The sequence below is a fragment of the Lepus europaeus genome, chromosome X (assembly GCF_033115175.1).
Source record: "Lepus europaeus isolate LE1 chromosome X, mLepTim1.pri, whole genome shotgun sequence".
Lineage (NCBI taxonomy): Eukaryota > Metazoa > Chordata > Mammalia > Lagomorpha > Leporidae > Lepus > Lepus europaeus.
The window spans coordinates 18,768,993-18,787,254 of NC_084850.1; positions in this window are offsets into that span (position 1 = coordinate 18,768,993).

Sequence of the window (18,262 nt, forward strand, 5' to 3'; positions counted from 1 at the left end):
TTCAGCATTTTCAAGCAGAGGATGTGAGGGATGGGCAGCCAGGTGTCTTCCTTCTCTTTGGTTAGAGCCAGTGGAGGGCAGCCAGACACTAAGATCCTTGGAAAAGTTAAGTACTTAACACCAAAGTCCTTATTTCAACTTTACTCATTTTTTCTGCATGAAGATCACACATTTCAGATCCTTAAACCCAGATAGCTAGTGTAGCCAATTACAATCGCAATTTTCCCCAAGATACTTTGTTCTGCAAATGGCACATTCATAATTACATTACTTTTATGCATCACCATAAAATACCAAGAGTCATCTAATATATCACTGACAAGAGGTAAGTTTTTAAACATTTAAAATAAATTGGTTAGAAAGTTAGATGACTGAACCTTTTTGTTATTATGCTTTTAGAACCCAAACAGCTGCTGCCTATGATTGAAAATCTGGTCTTATTGACTGGAATTGGCATTTGGTTTTGAAGTGAAGGAACTGGACAAAGGCCCCAACTCTTGTTTTGTAATTTTTTCAATAACTTTTCTATATTATCCTTTAGTCATAGAATATGTCTGTGGTCATCTGTGCTGGAAGCTTTGTAGCCTTCTGCTTCCCCAGCAGGATCTTGTCTTTTTTGTTTCTGATTCATGTGCTTAATAACATTCCTGGATATTATCTCTGAACATTAAATGGGTACAATTTGGAAACCCTGCCTAAAACCTAGGTCTTTGGTTGGAGGAACTGGATGGAGGTATTTCCTGTTGGTGTTCAGAAAGGAGAGTTTGCCTGTAATATATAAGGAGTGACAATATAAGTTTGCCTGTAATATATGTTTTGCCTGTAATATATAAGGAGTGTAATATATAAGGAGTTTGCCTGTAATATATAAGGAGTGATTCTTATTATTCAAACTGGGGAGGCTGTATAGGTTACATCGAAGGATTTTGTCAAAAGCCACCTAGAATTAAAATTTCTTTAGAATTTACCTTTCCCTTCAGTGCCTGTTTACAAACCAGAAAAAGAAAATCATGTTTAATCACTTCAGAGTCATAGTTGGTCCTTATGCTGATGAAAATAGTGCATTCAGCCATCCGCTCAAACCCCACCCTGGGAGTCCCCAACAGATGTGGTATCAAATAACTTATGACTGTTTTCAAAAACTTAAACGTATTATCAGGCAATGAAGTTGTTCAGCCATTGAGGATATCACTTGGAGGGTTCTCAAGGCACTTTTTATTTTTTAGATCTTCTCCGAAGCATGGAGCGCTTCCCAAGGGGATTGCCGTAGCACAAAGCATCCTCAAATTGATAATTAACGTTTGATATCATCTCCCTTAGGGATTTTAAAAATGTAATTATTACTTTTTTGCTATTATAAACATAGCCCATGCTCATTGTAGAAATTTTAGAAAAACATTTTCACAATGAAGAAAAGAACTGTTCTAATACGCCCCCAATTTAGATATTGACCTTGCTAAGATTTTTGTGATCATTTTCCCAGCATTCTTCTTGACACAGCATACACAAATAACTATCCATTGTTAAGCACTATCAATTTTACTTAAATTTATGTTTAAATTGTATTTCTACTTTCACTGTTACTACCATGATCCATTATCTTTCCTAACTTGAACAACTGCAATAATTTTGTAACTAGGATCCCTGATTCCATCCATTCCTTTTCCAACTAATTTTCTGCACTGTGGCCTTTACAAATGCAGACATCGCTTCACTTCCCCTTAAGATCCTCTAAAGAGTCCTATTTTTATGAGGATAAAGATAAAATTTCTATTGCCTACAAGAACCCCATACTATATCTACTCTGATCAGCTTTATCTCATTTCAGTCTCCCTATCATTCCCTACACTCTAATTTCCTCCATCTATTTTTCATCTTACAGCCTACGCTCTAGCAAATTCCTAGAATACTCTTTCCTGGGCTTTTTGCATGTCAGGCTCTTTATTTTTAGATCTCAGTTGACAAACTGCTTCATGAGAGAAGTCTTTCTTGTCCACTCCACATAATTAAAGCCCTTCTTGCTGTTTTCATTTTACCATCGGATGAATCTGATCACTGCCTGTCCTGTCTACCTTGATATCTAGCAGATTTTGAATTTTAAGCTTTTATTAGTAAGTTTTTTGTTACTACAACTAAAATGCCTGTAAAGATGTATCTAGGAAGAAAAAAGGTTTATATTTGCTTACAGTTTTGGAGGTTTTCAGTCCAAGATCAGGCAGTTCAGCCATCTAGTAAGGCTGGAGGGTGACACTGGTGGATGACACTGGTGGGTGACACAGAGGGTCGTGTGGAGAGCCACAAAGAGGGAACCTAGGTCAAACTTGGTTCATATGACCAACCCTCTTATAAGAACCACCTTCTGAGAGTAAGACACAATTGACCTAAGGACCTCCTACTAGGCCCACCTCCCAGATATCCTAATTAGGACAGGTCTCCACCCTTAATCCAGCAACCATTAATATTAATTCAGTCACTTTTTTGTTTTCTGTAGCCAGAACAAATTTATTCAAGAAAAATAAGTTTTCAAGGTAGGTGCCCAACTGCTGGAACATACACAGTAGGCTGGGCCTTATATATCTTAAGGTGGGCTAAGGGTCCCTGGGGGTGGGGGGCAGTAGGCAGAATTGAGTATTTCCATACAGGTTTTTTGGGGCTTTCAAACTTGGAAAAGAATGTGGAGTTGGGGTGGGGAACAATACAGGGAATGGTGCTAAACTGGTCTCTCTCTTTTTTTAAAAAAAGATTTATTTTATTTATTTGAGAGGTAGAATTACAGACAGTGAGAGGGAGAAACGGAGAGAAAGGTCTTCTTTCCATTGTTTCACTCCCCAAATAGCCAACGGCTGGCACTGCATCGATCCAAAGCCAGGAGCCAGGTGCTTGTTCCCAGTCTCCCAGGCAGGTGCAGGGGCCCAAGCACTTGAGCCATCTTCTACTGCTTTCCCAGGCCACAGCAGACAGCTGGATTAGAAGAGGAGCAGCTGAGACTAGAAACAGCGCCCATATGGGATGTGGAGGATTAACCTACTGCAACACACTAAGCGGGTCTCTTTTTTTTAGTTGAAATAGCTATTTTTTAAACTTTTCTTTTATAAATATAAATTTCCAAAGTACAACTTTTGGATTATAGTGGATTTTCCCCCCCCCAATAACCTGCCTCCCACCCACGACCATCCCATCTCCCAATCCCTCTCCCATCAAATTCTTCATTAAGATTCATTTTCAATTATTTTTATATACAGAAGATCAATTTAGTATATACTAAGTAAAGATTTCAACAGTTTGCTATTTAAGCCACTATGAAAGTCAGTCTGGAGATTCCTCAGAAACCTGAATATAACCCTACCATTCAACCCAGCCATCCCACTCCTTGGAATTTACCCAAAGAATATTAAATTGGCAAACAAAAAAGCCATCTGCACATTAATGTTTATTGCAGCTCAATTCACAATAGCTAAGACCTGGAACCAACCCAAATGCCCATCAAAAGTAGACTGGATAAAGAACTTATGGGACATGTACTCTATAGAATACTATAAAGCAGTAAGAAACAACGAAACTCGGTCATTTGCAACAAGATGGAGCAATCTGGAAAACATCATGCTGAGTGAATTAAGCCAGTCCCAAAGAGACAAATATCATTTGTTTTCCCTGATCGGTGACAACTAACTAAGCAACAAAGGGGAATCCTGTTGAAGTGAAATGGACACTATGAGAAACAGTAACTTGATCAGCTCTTGTGCTGACTGTTGTTGTACAATGTAATACTTTATCCATTTTAGTATTTTTTTGTTCTAGTACTAGTGGTTGAACTCTGTAATTAACATACAATTATTCTTAGGTCTTTAAATCTTAACTGAAAAGTGATCCCAGTTAAAAATAAGAATGAGAAAAAGAGAGGGAGGAGATGTACAATTTGGGATATGCTCAATCGGACTTGTCCCATATGATGGAGTTAGAAACGTGCCAGGGGATTCCAATACAATCCCATCAAGGTGGCATGTACCAATGCCATCTCACTAGTCCAGGTGATCAATTTCAGTCCACAATTGATCACACTGATAGATCTAAGAGTCAAAGGGATCACACAAACAAGACTAGTGTCTACTAATACTAACTGATAAAATCAAAAAGGGAGAGAACGATCCAACATGGGAAGGGGGAGACACAGCAGACTCATAGAATGGCAGATGTCCTAAATAGCACTCTGGCCTCAGAATCAGCCCTTAAGGCATTTGGATCTGGCTGAAGAGCCTATGAGAGTATTTTAGGCATGGAAAGCCAAGACACTCAGGCATAAAAAAAAATGACCTAAATGAAAGATCTCCGTGAATGAGATCCCAGTGAAAAGAACAGGTCATCAAAGAAGGAGGTACCTTTCTCTGAAGGGAGGAGAGAACTTCCACTTTGCCTATGACCCTGTCAGAATAAGATGAAGTTGGTGAACCCTAAAGGTTTCCATAGCCTTGGCAACTCATGACTGGAGCCTAGGGAGATTACTGACGCCAAAAACAAGAGTGTCATATTGTTAATTCAACATCAAGATTCACTGTGTACTTATGTCCCATGTGGGATCTGTCCTTTTTTTTGTTATTAAACTTTTATTTAATGAATATAAATTTCCAAAGTACAGCTTATGGGTTACAATGGCTTCCCCCTCCCAAAACTTCCCTCCCACCCACAACCCTCCCCTTTCCCGCTCCCTCTCCCCTTCCAATCACATCATGATTCATTTTCAATTCTCTTTATATAAAAAAGATCAGTTTAGTATAAATTAGGTAATGATTTCAACAGTTTGCCCCCATATAGCAACACAAAGTGAAAAAAAAAATACTGTTGGAGTACTAGTTATAGCATTAAATAAGAGTGTACAGCACATTAAAGGCAGAGATCCTACATAATTTTTTTTTAAAAATTAATTTTCTATGCCATTTCCAATTTAACACCAGGTTGTTTTTTTTCATTTCCAATTATCTTTATATACAGAAGATCGATTCAGTATATAATTAGTAAAGAATTCATCAGTTTGTACCCACGCAGAAACACAAAGTGTGAAAATACTGTTTCAGTACTAGTTATAGCATCACTGCACATTAGACAACACATTAAGGACAGATCCCACATGGGATGTAAGTACACAGTGACTCCTGTTGCTGACTTAACAATTTGACACTCCTGTTCATGGCGTCATAATCTCCCTAGGCTCTAGTCATGAGTTGCCAGGGCTATGGAAGCCTTTAGGGTTCACTGACTTTGATCTTATTCCAATAGGGTCACAGTCAAAGTGGAAGTTCTCTCCTCCCTTCAGAGAAAGGTACCTCCTTCTTTGATGGCCCCATTCTTCCCACTGGGATCTCACTCACAGAGATCTTTCATTTAGGTCTTCTTCTTTTTTTTCTTTTCCATGGTATCTTGGCTTTCCATGCCTACAATACTCTCATGGGCTCTTCAGCCAGATCCGAATGCCTTAAGGGCTGATTCTGAGGCCAGAGTGTTGTTTAGGACGTCTGCCATTCTATGAGTCTGCTGTGTATCCCACTTCCCATGCTGGATCTTTCTCACCCTTTTTGATTCTATCAGTTAGTATTAGCAGACACTTGTCTTGTTTGTGTGATCCCTTTGTTTCTTAGACCTATCCAAGCAATCTAATGTGAACTGAAATTGATCACTTGGACTAGTGAGATGGCATTGGTACGTGCCACCTTGATGGGATTGTATTGGAATCCCCTGGCACATTTCTAACTCCATAATTTGGGGCAAGACTGATTGTGCATGTCCCAAATTGTGCATCTCCTCCCTCTCTTTTTCCACTCTGAAATTTAACAGGGATCACTTTTCAGTTAAGATTTAAAGACCTAAGAATAATTGTATGTTAATTACAGAGTTCAACCACTAGTACTAGAACAACAACAACAACAACAAATACTAAAAAGGATAAAGTATTACATTGCACATCAACAGTCAGGACAAAAGCTGATCAGGTCATTGTTTCTTATAGTGTCCATTTCACTTCAACAGGTTTCCCCTTTGGTGCTCAGTTAGTTGTCACCGATCAGGGAAAACATATGATATTTGTCCCTTTGGGATTGGCTTAATTCACTTAGCATGATGCTTTCCAGATTCCTCCATCTTGTTGCAAATGACTGGGTTTCATTGTTCCTTACTGCTGTATAGTATTCTATGGAGTACATGTCCCATAAGTTCTTTATCCAGTCTACTGTTGATGGGCATTTGGGTTGGTTCCAGGTCTTAGCTATTGTGAATTGGGCTGTAATAAACATTAATGTGCAGATGGCTTTTTTATTAGCCAAATTAATTTCCTTTGGGTAAATTCCAAGGAGTGGGATGGCTGGGTTGTATGGTAGGGTTATCTTAAGGTTTCTGAGGAATCTCCAGACTGACTTCCATAGTGGCTTTACCAGTTTGCATTCCCACCAACAGTGGGTTAGTGTCCCTTTTTCCCCACATCCTCTCCAGCATCTATTGTTGGTAGATTTCTGAATGTGAGCCATTCTCACCGGGGTGAGGTGAAACCTCATTGTGGTTTTGATTTGCATTTCTCTGATTGCTAGTGATCTTGAACATTTTTTCATGTGTCTGTTGGCCATTTGGATTTCCTCTTTTGAAAAATGTCTAAGAGTCAAAGGGATCACACAAACAAGACAAGTGTCAGCTAATACTAACTGATAGAATCAAAAAGGGAGAGAAAGATCCAACATGGGAAGCGGGATACACAGCAGACTCATAGAATGGCAGATGTCCTAAACAACACTCTGGCCTCAGAATCAGCCCTCAAGGCATTCGGATCTGGCGAAAGAGCCCATGAGAGTATAGCAGGCATGGAAAGCCAAGATATCATGGAAAAAAGAAAAAAAAGACCTAAATGAATGATCACTGTGAGTGAGATCCCAGTGGAAAGAACGGGGCCATCAAAGAAGGAGGTACCCTTCTCTGAAGGGAGGAGAGAACTTCCACTTTGACTATGACCCTGTCGGAATATTATCGAAGCCGGCGTACCCTAAAGGCTTCCATAGCCCTGGCAACTCATGACTAGAGCCTAGGGAGATTACTGACGCCATGAACAGGAGTGTCAAATTGTTAAATCAGCAACAGGAGTCACTGTGTACTTACACCCCATGTGGGATCTGTCCCTAATGTGTCGTCTAAAGCGAAGTGATGCTATAACTAGTACTGAAACAGTATTTTTATACTTTGCGTTTCTGTGTGGGCACAAACTGATGAGGTCTTTACTAATTATATACTGAATTGATCTTCTGTATAAAAAGAGAATTGGAAATGAAAAAATACAACCTGGAGTTAAAAAGGAAATGGCATAGAAAATTAATTAATTTGAAAAAAAATTATGTAGGATCTCTGTCTTTAATGTGCTGTACATTGCTATTTAATGCTATAATTAGTAATCCAATGGTAGTTTTTTCACTTTATGTTGCTATATGGGCAAAATGTTGAAATCTTTAACTAATATAAACTAAACTGATCTTCTGTATATAAAGAGAATTGAAAATGAATCTTAACATGAATGGAAGGGGAAAGGGAGCGGGAAAGGGGAGGGTTGCGGGCGGGAGGGAAGTTATGGGAGGGGGGAAGCCATTGTAACCCATAAGCTATACTTTGGAAATTTATATTCATTAAATAAAAGTTTAATAAAAAAAATAAAGACACAGCTTGAACAGCAAAAAAAAAAAAAAGAAAGAAAGAAAAATGTCTATTGAGGTCCTTGGCCCATCTCTTCAGTGGGTTGTTTGTTATGTTGTTGTGGATTTTCTTGATTTCTTTGTAGATTCTGGTTATCAACCCTTTATCTGTAGTATAGTTTGCAAATATTTTTTCCCATTCTGTCGGTTGCCTCTTCACTTTCCTGACTGTTTCTTTTGAAGTACAGAAACTTCTCAATTTGATGCAATCCCAAATGTTAATTTTGGTTTTGACTGCCTGTGCTCCTGGGGTCTTTTCCAAGAAGTCTTTGCCTGTACCTATGTCTTGCAGAGTTTCTCCAATGCTCTCTAATAATTTGATGGTTTCGGGTCGTAGATTTAAGTCTTTAATCCACGTTGAGTGAATTTTTGTGTAAGGTGAAAGGTATGGGTCTTGCTTCAAGCTTCTGCACATGAAAATCCAATTTTCCCAGCACCATTTATTGAATAGGCTGTCCTTATTCCAGGGATTAGTTTTGGATCTTTGATCAAATATAAGTTGGCTGTAGATGTTTGGATTGATTTCTGGTGTTTCTATTCTGTTCCATTGGTCTATCCATCTGTTTCTGTACCAGTACCATGCTGTTTTGATAACAACTGCCCTGTAGTATGTCCTGAAATCTGGTATTGTGATGCCTCCGGCTTTGTTTTTGTTGTACAAGATTGCTTTGGCTATTCGAGGTCTTCTGTGTCTCCAAATGAATTTCAGCATTATTTTTTCCAGATCTGAGAAGAATGTCTTCGGTATCTTGATTGGTATTGCATTGAATGTATAAATTGCTTTTGGGAGAATAGACATTTTGATGATATTGATTCTTCCAATCCATGAGCATGGAAGATTTCTCCATTTTTTGGTATCCTCTTCTATTTCTTTGTTTAAGGTTTTGTAGTTTTCATCGTAGAGATCTTTAACGTCCTTGGTTAAGTTTATTCCAAGGTATTTGATTGTTTTTGTAGCTATTGTGAATGGGATTGATCTTTGAAGTTCTTCCTCAGCCGTGGCATTGCCTGTGTATACAAAGGCTCTTGATTTTTGTGCATTGATTTTATATCCTGCTACTTTGCCAAACTCTTCGAGGAGTTCCAGTAGTCTCTTAGTAGAGTTCTTTGGGTCCCCTAAATAAACAATCATATCATCTGCAAAGAGGAATGGTTTGAGTTCTTCCTTCCCGATTGGTATCCCTTGAATTTCTTTTTCTTGCCTAATAGCTCTGGCTAAAACTTCCAGGACTATATTGAATAGCAGTGGTGAGAGTGGGCATCCCTGTCTGGTACCAGATCTCAGCGGAAATGCTTCCAACTTTTCCCCATTCAATAGGATGTTGGCCGTGGGTTTTTCATAAATTGCTTTGATTGTATTGAGGAATGTTCCTTCCATACCCAGTTTGCTTAGAGTTTTCATCATGAAAGGGTGTTGTATTTTATCAAATGCTTTCTCTGCGTCTATTGAGAGAAGCATATGGTTTTTCTTCTGCAGTCTGTTAATGTAGTGTATTATGTTGATTGTTTTGCAAACATTGAACCATCCTTGCATACCAGGAATAAATCCCACTTGGTCTGGGTGGATGATCTTTCTGATGTGTTGTTGCATTCTATTGGCCAGAATTTTATTGAGGATTTTTGCGTCTATGTTCATCAGGGATATTGGTCTATAATTCTCTTTCAATGCTGCATCTTTTTCTGGCTTAGGAATTAAGGTGATGCTGGATCGTAGAAAGAATTTGGGAGGATTCCCTCTTTTTCGATTGCTCTGAATAGTTTGAGAAGAATTGGAGTTAGTTCTTCTCTAAATGTCTGGTAGAACTCAGCAGTGAATCCATCTGGTCCTGGGCTTTTCTTAGTTGGGAGGGCCTTTATTACTGTTTCAATTTCTGTGTCAGTTATGGGTCTGTTTAGGTTTTCTATGTCTTCCTGGCTCAATTTAGGTAGGTTGTATGTGTCCAAGAATCTGTCCATTTCTGATAGATTTCCCTGTTTGCTGTCATACAAGTCCTTGTAGTAATTTCTGATGATACTTTTTATTTCTGTGGTGTCTGTTGTTATGTTTCTTTTTCATCTCTGATCCTATTGATTTGGGTCTTTTCTTTTTTTAGTTAGTTGGGCCAATGGGGTGTCAATTTTGTTTATTTTTTCAAAAAATCAGCTCCTCGTTTGGCTGATTTTTTGTAATTTTTTTTATTCAATCCTGTTGATTTCTTCTTTGATTTTAATTATTTCTCTTCTCCTACTGGGTTTGGGTTTGGTTTGCCGCAGATTTTCTAGATCCTTGAGATGACTTGAAAGCTCATCTATTTGGTGCCTTTCCAATTACTTGATGTAGGCACCTATTGATATAAACTTTCTTCTTGACACTGCTTTTGTTGTATCCCATAGGTTTTGGTATGTTGTGCTGTTATCCTCATTTACTTCCAGAAAATTTTTGATTTCGCTTTTAATTTCTTCTATGACCCATTGTTCATTCAGGAACATGTTGTTCAATCTCCATGTTTTTGCACGTGCTCTGGGGATTCCCGAGTTGCTAATTTCCAATTTCATTCCTTTGTGGTCTGAGAAGCTGCATGGTATGATTCTAATTCTCTTGAGTTTGCTGAGACTTCCTTTATGGCCTAGTATGTGGTCAATCCTAGAGAAGGTTCCATGTACTGCTGAGAAGAATGTAAAGTCCTTAGATGTAGGATGAAATGTTCTGTAGTTATCTGTTAGATCCATTTGGGCTATAGTGTCATTTAAATCTGCTGTCTCCTTGTTGATCTTCTGTCCTGTTGATCTGTCTATCTCTGAGAGTGGAGTATTGAAGTCCCCCAGTACTATTGTATTGGGGTCTAAGTCTCCCTTTAAGTCCCTTAACAAGTCTTTTAAATAAGCTGGTGCCCTGTAATTAGGTGCATATACATTGATAATCGTTATATCTTCCTGTTGAATGGATCCCTTAATCATTAAATAGTGCTCCTCTTTGTCTCTCCTGACAGTTTTTGTGGTAAAGTTTATGTTGTCTGATATTAAGATGGCTACGCCCACTCTTTTTTCATTTCTGTTGGCATGGTATATCTTTTTCCAGCCTTTCACTTTCAGTCTGTATGGATCATTGTTGGAAAGATGAGTTTCTTGTAAGCAGCAAAAAGATGGGTTTTGTTCCTTAACCCAATCAGCCAATCGGTGTCTTTTAACTGGACAGTTCAGGCCATTAACATTCAATGTGACTATTGAGAAGGAGTAACTTTGCCCTGCCATTTGCCAAAGATATTTTCTCATATCTGGTTTGAGCTTCCTGTGATCTTTTGCTGTGAGGTTTCCTTCCTTTACCTTCTTTCATATTGGTGACCGTGTTTCTGTGTTTCTGTATGTAAGACATCTTTAAGCATCTTTTGCAGGGCTGGACGAGTGGCGACAAATTCTTTCAATTTCTGTTTGCTGTGAAAGGTCTTTATTTCACCTTCATTCACAAATGAGAGCTTTGCAGGATATAATATTCTGGGCTGGCAATTTTTCTCTCTTAGTACCTGGGCTATATCTGGCCATTCTCTCCTGGCTTGTAGGGTTTCTGATGAGAAGTCAGCTGTGAGTCTAATTGGAGATCCTCTGAGAGTAATCTGGCGTTTCTCTCTTGCACATTTTCGGATCTTTTCTTTATGTTTCACTGTGGTGGGTTTGATTACGATGTGTCATGGTGAGGATCTCTTTTGCTCATGTTTATTAGGGGTTCTATGAGCTTCCTGTACTAGGATGTCTCTGTCCTTCTCCAAACCTGGGAAATTTTCTGCTAGTATCTCACTAAAAAGGCCTTCTAATCCTTTCTCCCTCTCCATGCCTTCAGGTACTCCTAGAACCCGAATGTTGGGTTTTTTAATAGTATCCTGTAGATTCCTGACCGTATTTTTTAGATTTCTGATTTCTTCTTCTTTTCTTTGATTTGACTGTTTCCTTTCCTTTTCTCTGTCTTCTAATTCCGATATTCTCTCTTCTGCTTCACCCATCTGTTTTTAAGGCTCTCTAATGTGTTTGTCATTTGATCTATTGAGTTCTTCATTTCATTGTGGTTTTTTGTCACTATCACAGTTTCATGTTCTACTAGTTGTTTCATTTCATTTTGATTCCTCCTTAATATTTCATTTTCACGAGAGAGATTTTCTATCTTGTCCATTAAGGATTTCTGTAGTTAAAGAATTTGTTTTTGAGAACTTCTTAATGTTCTTATCAATTTTTTGAGATCTGCTTCTTGCATTTCCTCTATCTCTTCATCTTCATAATCTTGCATTGGCATGCCTTGTTCATTTGGGGGCATCATAGTGTCTTCCTTGCTCTTGTTACCTCGGCTTCTATGTTTGTTGTTTGGCATGTTGGAGATAATTTATGGTGTTTTTTTTTTTTTTTTTGCTGTGGTGTTTTTTTTCTCGTTATACTATGCCTCTAAGTGGGCTGTCTGCTTTGTTGGAGCCTTAGGGGCTGTGATGGGTGTGGCCAGAGAGCTATGCTTGTTTCTTCAGGTTTAAGGCTGTGCAAAGAGCGTCCCAGATTGCTCACTCACTTGCTCCTTGCTGGCTCGCTTTCTCTTTTTTTTTTTTTTTTTTGACTCAGTTGGGAGTGGAGTTGAGGGTAGTTGAAATCTGGCCTCTGTGAGTATTCGTTTGATCTACCCCTGGGACCACACACAGAGTTTATGCAGCCCTCAATGTGTTCTCCAGTTTCGTTAAAGTTACTGAGTTTGGCTGCGCTTTACATATGTAAAATCATGGTGCTCTTTGTTTTGCTTGGTGAGTGAAGGGAGAGGCCTCTGTTCCCCCCCCCCAAAGTCTCGGGTTTCTGAGGTCTTTGTCTTACCCTCCTCTGTTCTGCGCTGGCAAGATTCTGTGGCTCTGGCTCGTCTCCCGCCGCTCGGCTTGTCTCTGTTAGTTTTCCACGTGATGGGCTCCCTGGCTCCTGGCTTCGGATCAGCGAGATGCGCCGGCAGCAGCGGCCATTGGAGGGTGAACCAACGGCAAAAGGAAGACCTTTCTCTCTGTCTCTCTCTCTCTCACTATCCACTCTGGTAAAGACACAGCTCGGGAAGGTTTTCCTCCCCTCTGGCTTCTCAGCACAGCGCCCGGGCCATAACCAGGCTGGAAGCGGGCGAAATGGCAGCCACGAGGGGCTGCGAGCCGGGATCTGTCCTTAATGTGTTGTCCAATGTGAAGTAATGATATAGCTAGTACTGAAACAGTATTTTTACACTTTGTGTTTCTGTGTGGGTGCAAACTGATGAAATCTTTACTTAGTATATACTGAATCGATCTCCTGTATATAAAGATAATTGAAAATGAAAAAAAAAAACTGGTGTTAAATTGGAAATTACATAGAAAATTAATCAATTTTAACTCTGTAATTAACACAAAATTATTCTTAGGTGTTAAAATTTTAACTGAAAAGTGATCCCTGTTAAATTTAAGAGTGGAAAAAGAGAGGGAGGAGATGTACACTTTGGGACATGCACAATCAGACTTGCACCAAATGATGGAGTTAGAAATGCACCAGGGGATTCCAACACAATCCCATCAAGGTGGCATGTACCAATGCCATCTCACTAGTCCAAGGGATCAATTTCAGTTCACATGCGATGGCTCTGATAGGTCTAAGAATCAAAGGGATCACACAAACAAGACAAGTGTCTGCTAATACTAACTGATAGAATCAAAAAGGGTGAGAAAGATCCAACATGGGAAACGGGATACACAGCAGACTCATAGAATGGCAGACGTCCTAAACAACACTCTGGCCTCAGAATCAGCCCTTAAGGCATTCGGATCTGGCTGAAGAGCCCATGAGAGTATTGTAGGCATGGAAAGCCAAGATACCATGAAAAAGAAAAAAAAAGAAGAAGACCTAAATGAAAGATCTCTGTGAGTGAGATCCCAGTGGGAAGAATGGGGCCATCAAAGAAGGAGGTACCTTTCTCTGAAGGGAGGAGAGAACTTCCACTTTGACTATGACCCTGTCAGAATAAGATCGAAGTCGGTGAACTCTAAAGGCTTCCATAGCCCTGGCAACTCATGACTAGAGCCTAGGGAGATTACTGACGCCATGAACAGGAGTGTCAAATTGTTAAGTCAGCAACAGAAGTCACTGTGTGCTTACATCCCATGTGGGATCTGTCCTTAATGTGTTGTCTAATGTGTAGTGATGCTATAACTAGTACTGAAACAGTATTTTTTACACTTTGTGTTTCTCTGTGGGTACAAACTGATGTGATCTTTACTAATTATATACTGAATCGATCTTCTGTATATAAAGACAATTGGAAATGAAAAAAAACAACCTGGTGTTAAATTGGAAATGGCATAGAAAATTAATTAATTTTTTTTAACATTATGTAGGATCTCTCTCTTTAATGTGCTGTACACTCTTATTTAATGCTATAACTAGTACCCCAACAGTATTTTTTTTCACTTTGTGTTGCTATATGGGGGCAAACTGTTGAAATCGTTACTTAATATATACTAAACTGATCTTCTGTATATAAAGAGAATTGAAAATGAATCATGATGTGATTGGAAGGGGAGAGGGAGTGGAAAAGGGGAGGGTTGTGGGTGGGAGGGAAGTTTTGGGAGGGGGAAGCCATTGTAACCCATAAGCTGTACTTTGGAAATTTATATTCATTAAATAAAAGTTTAATAAACCCGGCCGGCGCCATGGCTTAACAGGCTAATCCTCCGCCTTGCGGCACCGGCACACCGGGTTCTAGTCCCGGTTGGGGCGCCGGATTCTATCCCGGTTGCCCCTCTTCCATGCCAGCTCTCTGCTATGGCCCGGGAAGGCAGTGGAGGATGGCCCAAGTCCTTGGGCCCTGCACCCGCATGGGAGACCAGGAGAAGCACCTGGCTCCTGGCTTCGGATCAGCGTGATGCGCCGGCCGCAGCGGCCATTGGATGGTGAACCAACGGCAAAGGAAGACCTTTCTCTCTGTCTCACTCTCTCACTATCCACTCTGCCTGTCAAAAAAAAAAAGTTTAATAAACCCAAAAAAAACAGAAAATTAATCATTTTTTTAAAAAATATATCATGTAGGATCTCTGTCATTAATGTGCTGTATATTGTGATTTAATGCTATAACTAGTACTCCAACAGTATTTTTTCACTTTGTGTTGCTATGTGAGGGCAAACTGTTGAAATCTTTACTTTATATATACTAAACTGATTTTCTGTATATAAAGAGAATTGAAAATGAATCTTGATGTGAATGGAAGGGGAGAGTGAGCGGGAAAGGGGAGGGTTGCCGGTGGGAGGGAAGTTATGGGGGGGGAGCCATTGTAATCCGTAAGCTGTACTTTGGAAATTTATATTCATTAAATAAAAGATAAAAAAAGGATTTCAACAGTTTGCAACCACACAGAAACACAAAGTGTAAAGTACTGTTTTAGTACTAGTTACACCATTAATTCACATAGTACAACACATTAAGGACAGAGATCCTACATGGGGAGTAAGCTCACAGTCACTCCTGTTGTTGATTTAACAATTGAGATGCTAATTTATGATGTCAATAATCATCTGAGGCTCTTGTCATGAGCTGCCAAGGCTATGGGAGCCTTTGGAGTTCGCCAACTCTGATCTTGTTTGGACAAGGCCATAGTCAAAGTGGAAGTTCTCTCTTCCTTTCAGTTAAAGGTACCTCCTTCTTTGATGGACCATTCTTTCTGATGGGATCTCACTCACAGAGATCTTTCTTTTAAAAAAAAAAAACTTTTATTTAGTAAATATAAATTTCCAAAGTACAGCTTATGGATTACAATGGCTTCCCCCCCCCAACTTCCCTCCCACCCACAACCCTCCCAACTCCCGCTCCTCCCTCTCCCATTCCATTCACATCCAGATTCGTTTTCAATTATCTTTATATACAGAAGAGCAATTTAGTATATATTAAGTAAAGATTTCAACAGTTTGCACCCACACAGAACACAAAGTGTAAAATACTTTTTGAGTACTAATTATAGCATTAAAGGCCTTTTTTTTTTGCCAGAGTGTCTTGGCTTTCCATGCCTGAAATACTCTCATGGGCTTTTTAGCCAGATGCAAATGCCTTAAGGGCTGATTCTAAGGCCAGAGTGCTGTTTAGGATATCTGCCATTCTATGAGTCTGCTGTGTATCCTGCTTCCCATGTTGGATCATTCTCTCCTTTTTAATTCTATCAGTTAGTATTAGCAGGTACTAGTCTTGTTTATGTGATCCCTTTAACACTTAATCCTATCATTATGATCAATTACGAACTGAAACTGATCACTGACTAATGAGATGGCATTGGTACATGCCACCTTGATGGGATTGAGTTAGAATTCCCTGACATGTTTCTAACTCTACCATTTGTGGCAAGTCCGATTGAGCATGTGCCGAACTGTACATCTCCTCCCTCTCTTATTCCCACTCTTCTATTTAACAGGGATCACTTTTCAGTTAAACTTAAACACCTAAGAATAATTGTGTGTTAATTAAGAGTTCAAACAATGGTATTAAGTAGAACAAAAAAAATACTTATGGGAATAAAATAGTAAGTTGTTCCTCATCAGCCAGGACAAGGGCTGATCAAGTCATTGTTTCTCATAGTGTCCATTTCACTTCAACAGGTTTCCTTTTAGGTGCTCAGTTAGTTGTCACCAATTTGTCCCTTTGGGACTGGCTTATTTCACTCTGCATGATGTTTTCCAGATTCCTCCACTTTGTTGCAAGTGACCGGATTTTACTTTTATTTTTTTACTGCTGTAAAGTGTTCTATACAGTACATATCCCATTTCTTTATCCAGTCTTCTGTTGATGGGCATTTAGGTTGATTCTATGTCTTAGCTATTGTGAATTGAACTGCAATAAACATTGAGGTGCAGACAGCTCTTTTACTTGCCAATTATTTGAGATTTCTGGGTTGTATGGTAGGGTTATATTCAGGTTTCTGAGGAATCTCTAAACGGACTTCCATAGTGTAAGCTGGTCTCTTGAAAGAATGCAGGGATAAGGGGTAAAAAGTAAAATTATCTACTTTCAGGCAAAGAGATAAAATGGCTGAGGCTTATGTCCTTATTCCATCAATCCTGACTCTGAGTATAGATAAGGAGATGTGGCTCTAGTTTCTTTCTGTCTACTTCCTGCTGATTTGAGGTGTTGATGGGGGGTAGATCAGATTGATTGAAGAAGAGCAGTCTTGTGCTGTTCCTGCATGATGGCTCAGGATATAGCAGTCATTCGTTCCTGTAAGAAATTTTAAATGTTAGTTATACATGGTAGGAAGAGGAACATTTCTCCAAAATGTGGAGGAGAAAGGGGAAATAGGAAAGAAAGAGTACAAGTCCCTGTCCAGTTAGTGGGAAGACAGATGGGTGTCTGGTTGCTACAGAGAAAGAATGATACCATTTTGTTTAGTGTGCACTTGCTGATAAGGAGATGTGGAATGGAGTTAGTCTGCCCTTCTAGTCCTCAGCTCCCTCATTTCCTCCCTCAGCTTATGAAAACCCTGGCTGTTGTCAGGGTTTAGGGCAAGAACTGCTATGACTTCTTCAAGCTAAGTAGAGGTGAAGTAGTGGCTCCAATTCACTGTTAACTTAAGACTTTGGGTTTTAAGCATCTTTATGAGTTGGGGAGCCAAATACTTTACAAATCTTAGCAGGAACAAAGTTAAACATTGTTGGAATTCAACAAACCTGAAGTTTGTCCTCAAGGTCGTGCCTTGCTTCCATTTATTTTCCAATTTCTGTTTACTCTGGGCCATCACTGCTATACCTTTCTGGTCTCTTGACTATTACAGCCAATTTCCTGACATGACCCCAGGTTTTCTTGCCCTCTTGTACCTTCATTCTTTTTTTTTAATCTCCTGGCACTTGGTATTTTTTCCTGGGAATTTGCTGAAATCAGCAATGGGATTTCTAAAAATTATAGAATGGAAGTTAAATATTCTGTACCATGGTGAACCTGCTCAGCAATAAAAAATAAATGAACTACTGATACATGCAATAGCATGAGTGAATTTCAAAACTATGTTGAGTGAAAGTAGAAAGACATAAATTATAGACTTTGAAATTCCACTTATAAGTTCTAGAATAAGAAAACTTAGCTGTGGTGAAAAAAGCAAACAGTGGTGGCCTCTAGTAGATGGGCATGAGTTGATAAGAAGAGGGGACAGTATGAAGAAACTTGATGGGATGACAAAAGAAGTCTATTTTGGTAGATGTTTGATTTATTCAGGTTTATGCATTTGTCAAAATTCATCAAATGGTACATTTAAGATTTTTTTCTTTATATCTTATGCAAACTTTACCTTAAAAAGAACCATAAAAAATTTCAAATGCTTGGCTGTAAGCCTCATGATGCTCACTTTATCATTGCACTCCTAGTGCCCAGTATTGGTGATCCATGAATTCAGTGAATGGTGCAGTAATCCCCTGACCTGAATAAATTATTACACCATATGTTTGTGCTCTGCTTTTCCCAATGGGAATTTGAGACCAGAAAGTAAGAGTTGTGACTTCCAACTCTTTGTCTCCTTTGCTTTGCTGGGCACAGAGTGAACATAAATCAAGCACAGTTCATGATG